Here is a 13,025-nt window from a genome sequence, read left to right on the forward strand (position 1 = left end):
TTGACCAAGGGAGGTCGGATAGGATAGATGAAAGTGGGGAGCCTGGCACAAGTAAGTGGAAACAATGTCAGGAATCAGCTAAGGGCCCCGTGGTCGCCATCCCACGCTCCAAAGTTCAGAGCCCCTGGGGCCCCTTTTAGTTTCCTCTTACGACAGGCAGGGGATACCGTGTGTGTTATTCTACCACCCCTACCCACAGGGGGTGTAATGATTTAAAGTTAAGTATAGAACTAAACGAGGTCATACAGCTAGTTACAAATAGAAAAGCACACCAGTCTAAAATGAAGATGTGTATATGTAATAATAATAATAATAATAATAATAATAATAATAATAATAATAATAATAATAATAATAATAATAATAATAATTAGGGCTCGGATGTTTAAGACCTAAAAATAGCCCAAATAAGCAAGCAAATATGACCTCAAAAGTGACAAAATGTGACGTAAAAATGACAAAATATGATCCGAAAATGATGAATCTAAATATGGACATTTTTTAATAAATTATAAATCGAAAGGGCAATTCCTTTGATACATATTTGTTAACTAAATTCTTTATTCTTACTTTCATATTAATTTTCTGAATATATATGTTTAGCAGTTATTGACAGTCTTTTATCCTTGATTCATTTATCGAATATTTGTGAATACATAGCTATATATAAAGTCTTTCGTACGTCACAAGGTTACTGGTGCATATTTAAATCATGTAAAAGGTGCAGTGAAGTCTATGGCCTTCATTCTATCCAAACGGTATTACACTTGCATTAACTGCAGATGTGATACCGAGAAGCTGTTTTGTGAACACTAGTTCACATTCGATAAGTTGAAGATGATTTTGCAGACCGCCGAAATATGACAGAAATGTGACGTTTCTACAAAAATAGCTCAAAATATGACCTTAGGACAAAAAAATAGCAAAAAAATGCATTTATATGGCAAATAAAGTCACTTAATTGTGACGATAATCACCTGATTTGTAACAAAATCTAATCAGGCAAGAAAATAGAGACATAGAAAAAATATGACTTTTCCTAAACATCCGAGCCCTAATAATAATAATAATAATAATAATAATAATAATAATAATAATAATAATAATAATAATAATAATAATACTGTAATAATAATAATAATAATAATAATAATAATTGTACGCCTCTATGTTGTAGTGGTTAGTGTGATTAAGCTGCTACCCCCGGAGGCCCTGGTTCGATTCCCGGCTATGCCACGATATTTGAAAAGTGGTAGGAAGGCTGGAACAGGATCCACTCAGCCTCGGGAGGTCAACTGAGTAGTGGGGGGTGGGAGGGGCTCGATTCCCTTGTCTATCCCTTCGGATCCCCCGCCCCCCCCCCAAAGGGCCTCTGTTCGGCATAGCATGTGAGGTCGCCTGGGTGAGGTACTGGTCCTCCTTCCCAGATGAATCCTCAGAATCAAAGTCTCACGCTCCAGGACACTGCCCTTGAGGCGGTAGAGGTGGGATCCATTGCTGAGTCCGGGGCAAAAACAACCCTGGAGGTTAAACAGATTAAGAAAGAAAGAAAGAAAGAAAGAAAGAAAGAAAGAATAATAATTCGTGGTGCTTTCTCTACGTTATCTACGGTCGACACTAATGTAGATGCCCTTCCTGACGACAGCCCTATGTGGCGTGATTTATTCACTATTGCGTGTTTCTGTGGTGATTAGTAGTGGGTTACGTTGTCTGTAAATTAAAACTGCGGGCTAGAGAAATTAATCAACTGCAACTAAAAATCCCAGACCGACCAGGAATCGAAGCCGGGGTTCTATGAAGCGAAGGCTAGTACGCTGGTTATTCAGCAAGGGAGCAAAACGACAACGACAACAATAACAAATGTTACTATTTTTATGTATCACTAATCAATAACTATATTTACGATTTTCGGAGACTCCGAGGTATCGCAAATTTTGTCCCAGTTCTATTATCTGCCAGTAAATCTACCGACAGGACGCTGGCATATTTGACGACAAACAAATACCCTTGGACTGAGCTGGGATAAAACCCACCAACTTGCAGAGCCAGCGCTCTCCCATCTTGGCCACTCGGCCCGAGAGGTAGTGTTTTTTGGTAGTTTGTGAAATCTGGGCAAGAAACTGCAGAGGGAGGATATTTATATGGTCTTCAACTACTTGGTATGTCTGCCAACACAAAAGTAACCTTTTTATTAATATTTTACAAATGTACTCAGCCTCTTCGTAACGTACCACCTCAAGTACTACGGGTGGTACCCGTAACGCCAGTTGAAAAACGCTGGCTTAGAATAATATTTAAGTTGAATGTTCAGAGTAACGGTCCTTATCATAAGACCCCGGGTTCGATTATTGGCAGGACCGGGTTTTTAACTGAGTTTAGTTAATTCCTCTAGCTCGGGGGCTCGGTGTATGTGATCATCTTAATACACATCTTCATTTACATACAGCACATCACTATACCAACCATCACAGCAACACGCAATAGTGAACATATCCCTCCAACCTAGGGTTGGCGTTAGGAAGAGTATCTGGCCATAAAACTAAGCTTAATCACGTAAGAAGCGACGCCAGATAATTGGGAAAATTGCTAGGAAATCAGAAAAACTAGAAGATCAGTTTACCAAAAAGACTACATGTACTGAGCGAGTGGCTGCGCGGTTTCAGTCACGTAGCTGTCAGCTTGCATTCGAGAGATGGTGGGTTCGAACCCCAACGTCGGCAGCCTGAAGATGGTTTCCCCATTTCACACCAGGCAAATGCTGGAGTTGTACCTTAATTAAGGTCACGTTCGTTTCCTTCCCAGTCCTAGCCTTCGCCGCCAACTGTGTCGATGTGACGTAAAGCAGCTTGTTAAAATAATTCATAATTCATAACTTCATGTGTGCGAAGTAAGGTGTAACATCGAAAACGATCTTTGGAATTATCGAACACTCCTTGGTGATGTATATTTTATGTCAGCAGAATTGAAACTATACTTAATAAATAATAAATTAAACAGTTTTCATGAAATTACCGTGGGTGGAATGCGTTCTTAAAACAATGGAACGACACAAAATAGGGTTGCCAGACTTCAGGAAAGGAAAACCAGAACGCATGTTTAGAAGTTGTAAATACGGCCCAAAATGTTGGGTAATAATAATAAGTGTATATCGGTATGTATGAAACATAACAAGCAAATACACACTAACATTAAATGAAGAAACACAAAAAAGTCCGCCTCTGTGGTGTAGTTGTTAGTGCGATTAGCTGCCACTCCCGGAGGTCCGGGTTCGATTCCCGGCTCAGCCACAAAATTTGAAAAGTGGTACGAGGGCTGGAACGGGGTCCACTCAGCCTCGGGAGGTCAACTGAGTAGAGGTGGGTTGATTCCCACCTCAGTAATCCTGGAAGGGGTTTTCCGTGGTTTCCCACTTCTCCTCCAGGCAAATACCGGGATGGTACCTAACTTAAGGCCACGGTCGCTTCCTTCCCTCTTCTTTGTCTATCCCTTCCAATCTTCCTATCCCCCCGCAAGGCCCCTGTTCAGCATAGCAGGTGAGACCGCCTGGGCGAGGTACTGGTCATCCTCCCCAGTTGTATCCCCCGACCCAGAGTCTGAGGTTCCAGGACACTGCCCTTGAGGCGGTAGCGGTGGGATCCCTCGCTGAGTCCGAGGGAAAAACCGACCCTGGAGGCTAAATAGATCAAGAAGAAGAAGAATATTAAGTAACTATTTACAATTTATTTATAATATTGCTATTTTACTGTAATAAATTGACCGAACAGTATTGAAAATGCACAAATAGATACTCGAAACATGTAATATACACGGTGGAGGTAACTGATGCACCAAAGTAACACATGTAATAGATCTTCTGAAAGGGTCACAATGTTATATATTTCAGGCATGTAGCTTGCACCATTACACTATAACACCACAATGAAATCAGTGGTGTAAAAGGTTAATGGCTCGAAACACAAGACGATGGAGTGTACGAACACCTAAGTATAAATGTCAGAACAATTGTTTGTTGGTTATTTGTCCTGTATCTCAACGCGTTTAGCTGTACAATATTATTTTTGAATGGTCTCAAAGAACATGTGGCAACACAGCTACTATGAAACAAACGGTGCACAAGGGCAGTAGCCTGATTGGCAGGGAAGGACCGACCCGTGACGTAATGTTTACTACCCGGACATGACCAGTGTGTAGCTAGTGAACACATACCGCTTAGCCATGGCACAGTTCACATCACGGGAATATTTGATCATGACAGTGCGCTCGTGCAGCTACGGAGATGTTCGCTGAACGATTTCCACAAAGAAGGACTCCATATCGGCGTATGATTGTAACAGCTACACAGAGAATAGCTGACACTGGAAATGCCATGCCCAGGCGTGAGGCTGGTGGGCTCAGACGTGATGTACGTGTATCGCAGAGAAGTGAAAACCCTGCGACAGCTTAAGGAAGGTGTCTTGGAAGCTGCTTAGGGCATCAGTCAAAACTTCGAGATACTGCAGTGGGTTCCAGCGAATTTTCTCCAAAAATGCCGATATATGAAGCCGGACAGTTGTGCTCTTATTATGCGTGCTATTCCAGCGAGTTTGCTGCAGTGGAATGCTCACCACCGCCTGTCTTGAAGATCGCGTTCCGTGGTTTATCATTTTCACTTTCAGGGTACAAATCAGGGGCAGAAATCATCATCATTGGAATAGGCCAAGTTACGCTTAATATCATATTGCTGAATAGTTACCGAATGTTACCTTTGTTGTCCGACTCGTTGGCTGAACGGTCAGCGTATTGGCCTTCGGTTCAGAGGGTCCCGGGTTCGATTCCCGGCCGGGTCGTGGATTTTAACCTTAATTGGTTAATTCCAATGACACGGGGGCTGGGTGTATGTGTTGTCTTCATCATCATTTCATCCTCATCACGACGCGCAGGTCACCTACGGGTGTCAAATAGAAAGACCTGCACCTGGCGAGCCGAACCCGTCCTGGGATATCCCGGCACTGAAAGCCATACGACATTTCATTTCATTACCTTTGTTAAGTTTAAAGCGTGCAGTTACACGCTATACTGTCATAAAACTTGGTCTCTGCACAAGTGTTAGTCGATCCCCTGAAAAGAGGATATGCATGCTGTTATTGTTCTTGTTGACAGTGGACGCTCAACCTTGAAGATACAATAGCAAGCTGCGAACGGTTTAAACACTTGCGCGCGTACCCCGGCAGCCTCATCAGTAGCTACTATCAACCGCTCCATTGCGGTTCATAAAATACAACTTTCCTCGAGAACGGTGCAGGCTGCAGACATGAAACTTGTGATATCGTGATTCGCTCCCCAGGAACTGTTCCTTGTGTTACTTTGGTGCATCAGTTACCTTCCACCCTATACAAATAGGCTTATTTTTCGCACTCGAAAGCCATTTTTAACAAGTATGTATGGTAAATACAGTATGACCATAGGAGACTACGCGGATGTGCTGTACGGTTGTTGATAACGGTTCCCATGTGTCGCTTTTCACCAAGTAGTTCCTCCGAAAAGCGTGTTCTACATTAATAATATCGTAATGGCCTTAGCTGCGAAATGCAAGACGTCTGACTCTAAGTCGACGTCACCTAGGCGCCGTGCGTGTCAGTTTCAACGTTCCGTTCTCAGTGACATTTTTCACTACTGTGATTTACAACGTTCCTATCAGCGAAGTCGAAACTCTATGTAGACGAATTAGAATGCCGAGACGTTTAGCCTGTGGACATATGATTTGTTCACCAGGGATCTTTTACATGGTGACATGAATAATATGGGGGTGAACTACAAATATTCATTTTATTTTATTTTTTTGCTCGTGACTTTACGTCGCACCGACACAGACAGGTCTAATGGCGACGATGGGATAGGAAAGGCCTAGGAGTTGGAAGGAAGCGGCCGTGTGAAAACTGGGAAACCATAGAAAACCATCTTCAGGGCTGCCGACAGTGGGATTCGAACCTACTATCTCCAGATGCAAGCTCAGAGCCACGCGTCCCTAACCGCACGACCAACTCGCCCGTTCAATTATTCACTAGGATCGAAATCACGATCTTGAGTACAAGAACCTGGCGCACTGTAACTACTCGACTATCGGCACCGGCATTTCATTATTGAACTCAATTTATTTAGAAATATTTGAGTTTCCCTTGCTCACCGTATTCTGTTCGTATACTCATTTTCCACAATGCATTCCCATTTATATTCCGTAGATTTTTTTTATACAAAGCCTAACCGTTGCTTTGGTCCAGTGTATGTAAAATTCTCGATGCTACATCCTGTGATTTTAAACTGGGTCCTATAAAATCAGTAATTCTGGGGGAAGAAACCCTATTCTGATGGTAACCCTTTATTTGTCTGAATCATTAATCCCCTCTCCCCGTCCTGCAAATAAATGAATCAAGTTCCAAGAGCTTAGTATCGTGCTCCTTGAGTGGTTGCACGGTTTGAGATCGTTACCTCACCTCAAAGCCGCAGAGCGAAGGTGGTGGTGTGGGTGCGATCGATGACGTTATTTCTCAAGTTGTTGTTAGAAGGGATATTCGCTAGGGGAGAATCCTCGTTATGTTCTGTTTACATACCACCAGAAAATGGCACAAACAGTTTCAGTCATACTTCGAACGGAAGAGCTGTTCTAGTTTTATGTCTTCACTAACAGAACTTAATAGCTTATGGTGCAGAATAGTGAAGAATGAGGCCCTTCCTATACACCAGGATATAAAGCAGCACACTACAAGTAGGCTGAAATCAAGAAAACCAGCGTGGAAGACAGCTGTGGACCTCTCATGTCTTCGGTTCAATCCCAGGAATGCCTGGAGAGAAGAGTGGAGGATGTCATCACCCAGTGGCTTATGTGATATCTCCGACCCCAGCATGAAACTGGCTGGCTTTAGTCTGCCCCGTGCTGTTTGGTCAACCCTGAACAGGATCCGATGTTGTGTCGGTAGGACTGGCGCAGCCTTACATCTGTGGGGATGGATAGATTCTCCCTGCTGTGACTGTGGTGCTCAAGTGCAGTCTATCAAGCACATAGTTCTAAGAGTGCCCCCTACGTGCATTTCCTGGCTCTGTGGAGGAATTTTTTGAAGTAACGCCAGAAGTGATTACATGGATAAAACATTTGGACATAAAATATAAAAGTGAAGTCCTGATGCTGTCACCAACTTGTATATATGTATATTTTGATTGTCATGTACACATCATACGCTAATAATAATAATAACTAACAGGACGTACCAGACTTTGAGGGGTGGATAGTTGGTGACGTCACTAATTTCTGTTTATATCCTTCCCTGACGTATAATTTTTAAGCAGCAGCCTTCGCACGTTCTGGTGGTGGTAGTAGTGATAGAGAATTTTGTTTTAAGGTGAAGTACAGTTGTTATAGGTAATATCCTCTCGTACGTTCTGGAGACTAGTGTGAATTAGCAGGACCAGGCAAGAACAATAATTTGCCAATTACGTTGGTTTTCAGCGGATAAAACTTGTGGACGTTCAGTAAATACCTACATAATAATGGACCGAGCGAGTTGGCCAAGCAGTTAGGGTCGCGCAACTGTGAGTCTGCATTTGGAAGATAGTGGGTTCGAATCCAACCGTCGCGTCGGCAGCCCTGAAGATGGTTTTCCGTGATTTCATATTTTCACACCAGGCACATGCTGACATGCTGACAACGGATGATACCTTTCTAATAATAATGTTATTTGCATTACGTCGCAGTAACTACTTTTTTGGTTTTCGCAGAAGCCGTGGTGCCGAAATTTAGTCCTGCAGGAGTTATTTTACGTGCCAGTAATTCTACCGACACGAGGCTGACATATTTGAGCACCTTCAAATACCACTGGACTGAGCGAGGATCGAACCTGCCTCGTTGGGGTCAGAAGGCCAGTGCCTCAACCGTCTGAGCCACTCAGCCTGGCGATACCTTTCTAATCCTAGCCCTTTTCTATCCCTCCGTCGCCGAAAACCTTCGACGTTAAAACAAGTGGCAAAATCATCATCATAACTATTAATGGCCATCATTTATTTAAAAAATGGGGCTACCTGGCCGAGGCGATAAAGGCGTGCTAAGTTTACCCACATGGACGTGGTTTCGATTCCTCGTCAGGAAGTCGAATAAATTAAGAAACGAGATTTCCACTTCTGGAGGTGAGGTTCACTCAGCCTACACAAAAATTGAAGTTAATTCCTCGGAGGCATAGGCGGCCGGGCGTAGAGCTAATTACTTTACCCCAACAAGTGCCAAGGTTAAGGATGGTGGAAGCCTTTACCTTCCCAAGACCTGTATGGCCTGTGCGGAGATGTCTATACTTTGCTTGTTTTCTCTTTTTTTGTGTGTGCTATTTGCTTTACGTCACACCGACACAGATAGGTCTTATGGCGACAATGTGATAGAAAAGGCCTGGGAGTGGGAAGGAAGCGGCCGTGGCCTTAATTAAGGTACAGCCCCAGCATTTGCCTGGTGTGAAAATGGGAAACCACAGAAAACCATCTTCAGGGCTGCCGACAGTGGGATTCGAACCAACTATCTCCCGAATGTTTTTTCTAAACTGAATACAAGAGGTAAATCCATACCAAATATTTCACGTCAATTGGTAGAGTACTACTTCAGGTGTAACTGAGCGAGAAACGAAGACACATCATTCCATTAGACGACTTCTTAAAATAATTTCGCAAATATGTTTGCAGATCTAACATAGCAGAATGTACCCGTCGTTTACTTACACACCTCTCAAAATTTAAACGTTAAAATATTGAAAGCCGGGCTAAGTAGCTTAGACGTTTGAGGCGCTGCTTGCCTTCTAAGCCCAACTTAGTAGATTCGATCCTCGATCAGTCTGGTGGTATTTCGAGGTGCTCAAGTATGTCAGCCTTGTGTCGGTAAATTTACTAAGTACGTAAAAGAACTCCTCCGGGGGAAAATTCCGGCACCTCGGCGTCTCCGAAAACCGTGGAAGTATTTAGTATGACGTAAAACCAATAACATTAGTTCTTATTAAAACATCGAAAGTGGGTGTGGTGGAGTCACGGTCTCAAATTTTAACGTAGAATGTGTATCGCGTGATAAGTACTGTCGAAATAAAGTACCTAGGTAGTATGGGTTTGACATGTTTCACTACTGAGGAGTAAATGTGCTCGGCTGAGGCTCCAGAACTCGTCTCACGACACTCGGCCGCCTTATATCTGAGACTCTACTACTCTCAGCTTGGTGATTTCCATCTTTTAGGAACTTTGTGAAGCCGCTCTATTCTCTCCAATGCATTTTCAATAATTTTGAACTAATTTATTACCCACATGTCACGCCAGATCAAATGAGTTGACCGTACGGTTAGCGGCGCGAAGCTGTGAGATAGCAGGTTCAAACCCCACTGTCGGCAGACCTGAAGATGGTTTTCCGCGGTTTTCCACTTTCACACCAGGAAATTTTTCTACGTAAAATTATTTGTTATTTGTAAAAAAATATTTAAAAATCACCAAAGAATGACATTTTTCGCACTTTAATACACTACAACTTTCTTATATGTTCACTAGTTAAATTATTATGAAATGTGCTTATAGAATCAACTGAGACAAATAAAACGACACCTCACATTGAACCCTTGAACTTACCGTTCCATCGTCGGTCGGCCACAGCTGCTGCAATAGAGCAATATCGAACTCTTAAATCTTGGAGCCGTAGCGGGTATATTTCGGTCACGTCTTGACCAAACGATGGGGTTCAGAAGAGAGCAAGATCATTCATCAGAAAGGAATTTAATTATTTAACATTTAAACGCAGTCACATTGCAATGCGTGAATGTTATCTTTTTACATTTGTCGAAGAACTTTCTTCAGAGGAAAGTAGAAAATATCACAAATTAGTGGACAGCGAAAACTAGAAAAACGAAAATAAAACCTGAAAATGGGGCACCTTTTGATCCAAACGATAACTGAGAATTAATCCACACGATCCGTGGAAAATCTGACCTTCATCAAGTACAATTCCCGATTTATATTTAATTAAGGTTATCCACCAGTCTAATATCCTGTCGGATATGGAAACACCCGCCGAATGGACCCTTAATCGAACCAAATTGACTATCAGTTGCTTTGGATAGGTTTCGAAATATTACTGGAAAGCATGGTGTTCACTACAAGTTAACAGCAACAGTCATAATTAAAAATAAAGTTCCACCATATATTGTCATCTCGTGACACCCTTAAGTTATGAAATAATCCCGATGCTGAAATATGCATCACCCAAACAGCTGTTCGGAAGGAACCAACAACAACTCCATCCGAGAGGATCTTACGTTACGTCATTCTGAAGGAACAAAACTGCGAAATGCAGGAAACACTTATTCATCATGCATTAGAAGAAATGCTAAACACTGAAGTTAAAGAAAAAGTTGTAAATCACTTGAAAATATTCTTATAAAATCAACTTTCAGGTTATAAATGGTTATGTTGAGTTTAATGAATTTACAAGTCCACATGATAAAATAAAATACGAAAATACCAAAGTAAATCACAAAAGAAATCTTTCCATTCCCACAATTATGACTACCATTACAAATCCGTCTACCTATGTTTGTCCCAATAAACTAACTGCAAGTTATTGACAGACTAAAGTCTCACCTATTATAAAATGTAAGAACGAAAATTAAAAATAAAATATATTAACAGCTGATGAATCGAAACCGCATTCGTAACTCAGGTCTTACATAAATCATCTAAGTGTCAACACACACACCATTAAAGCATATCGGACGTCTGAACGACAAAATAATTAAGTCAAGAAATAAAATTAAAATTACTAAAGTTCAATGAACTCGAACGTGCGTAATAATAATCTCCGTTAGCTCAGTATCCATGCTGGACAACCCTCACGTTTATGCCACTAGTGGTTTCATGACCTTATGTAAACACCTTCTAGCTGGTAAGGATTGTGCCGAAACATGGCCTCAATATTACTTTGCTAACACTCTTCGCATTACATACACTACTGCAGACACTACCATCGTTCAAGTCACTTCGCAAAACACCTAACCTAAGACTTGTCTATATACAGACGACACTCTAATCCTGTCGTCGAGCCTACATTGTGTCTACACCCCCTAACAATAACATCTATATACACGCACGCAGCATCCTTAATCTATCGTTGAGCGTAAACGGGGGTGTTCATTCATCCGTATACTCCTATGATACGCACAACGTCGTATCTATCGTCGAGCGGAAACTGGGATGTCTACTCATCCTCTACAATATCAGACGAAATCGTAACTTCAAACATAATTGTTGATATTTAACTTGAAACCTTATCGAAACTCGAACACAATGAAACGAAGCTTGCCACCAAATGAACGCAAGTCTGGAAATGTAACTAAGTCCCTTCTTGTCAATAAAACGTGAAATGATAATTTAATAACGCGCGGCTACTCAATCCACAACTCAAACACGATCTCAACACACGCAGTGAAATTTCGAAAAATATTAATAAATTCATCACTCGTCTAACTTTATGTGAATATCGCCAAAACAGCAATCATCACCATCGCAAAATCCGCAATGTAATTCTAGTATGAGGCCCAAAATCGCCTACCATCTCACTGTTCCAAACATCTCTATCCACGAAACTATCCAGTGAAGCGAAATTCATTGAATCTACACAGCCAAACTATCACTTTAAATAACGTCCAATATCTCATCCCACAATGTTTCCGATTTAATGATAATTTCGTCTCGTAATAAAAAAAATATACTGAATGGAAATTTCTTACAACAATTCAATAACACCAACCGTGTTTCAGAATGCCCTTCTGTTCGTGAGGTCGCTTACTGCACTATGCTGATTTTACATAAATCGGCGTTTGGACTTAACTGCCAAGAGCTACAATATTCTACAGAAATTGTTTATCACGGGGAGTTCTTGACTTGAAATCATAATGGGCGTTACAACGCACACACTTAGAATCTGATCACCATCGCAAAATCAGTCAGCTGTTCCGGATTGCTAACGGGACGTCATTATAAGCCTGTCTCAGAAATATCTTACTTAATATACAGCCTGTCTCGAAAATTCTTCTCCATCGACAAATATAGCCTGTCTCGAAAATACTTCTCCATCGCCTATCACCACGGTGGCATTACTCACGAAAACAGGCTTCCCATACCTTCGACGTCTTCACAACGATTCTCTTAACATTTCATTCCGACACAATCCATTTCTTCCTGTCTCAAAACCTTTCCAACCTCGGTACTCCCATGACGAACAATTTTATAAGAATCTTTTCATTCACTTCATTACATCTTTCGGACCTCAAGGACAAAATAACATACCGTGATTTCCTATATCACAAAATACACGGTGTCACAAAAATTAACTTCCTACAAATAAATATAACTATATCAGACTTCACTGGATTTCGAAACGAACGCAAATCTTACTCGACATTACTGTTAAATGTTTTAACATAGAAAAATGTATTCCTGTGTAATTATTATTATTATCCAGTGACTCCTGAAAGAACCAGATGCACCGGCTCATCATGAACAGCATGAGGCAGTGAATGACGATGATGCTTCCACTATCCGTAACCTGGTACTCATTTTTGGTGTAGGCTGAGTGGACCTCAGGGCTATGTGCACCTCCGGAAGTGGAAATCTCGTTTCTTAAATTTTACGAGCTCCTGACGGGGATTCAACTCACGTCCTTCCGGGCGAAACTAGCACGCCTTTACCGCCTCGGCCAGGCAACCCCTTATTGTGTTAAAGGTATGTTCAATTTAACGTGTTATTTATGATCGCTGTTGATATTATAAAGTCATGTAACTATTCAAGGGAGTATTTATATTTCATGGGACAAATACGTGTGGACTTTTGGGTCGGTGAAAGCCTCAATACGGCCTGTATATCACGAAGGCAGCAATGTGAATAATTGTTCCATGAAGTGGAAGGCAGCGGAGTGCATTAGCATACAGTGTAACCTTCTCATCGATTATCTTCAGCTCCTCAAAGTAGATCTCAATTGGAAGCAC

This window comes from Anabrus simplex, chromosome 1, assembly GCF_040414725.1.
Source record: "Anabrus simplex isolate iqAnaSimp1 chromosome 1, ASM4041472v1, whole genome shotgun sequence".
Classification (NCBI taxonomy): domain Eukaryota; kingdom Metazoa; phylum Arthropoda; class Insecta; order Orthoptera; family Tettigoniidae; genus Anabrus; species Anabrus simplex.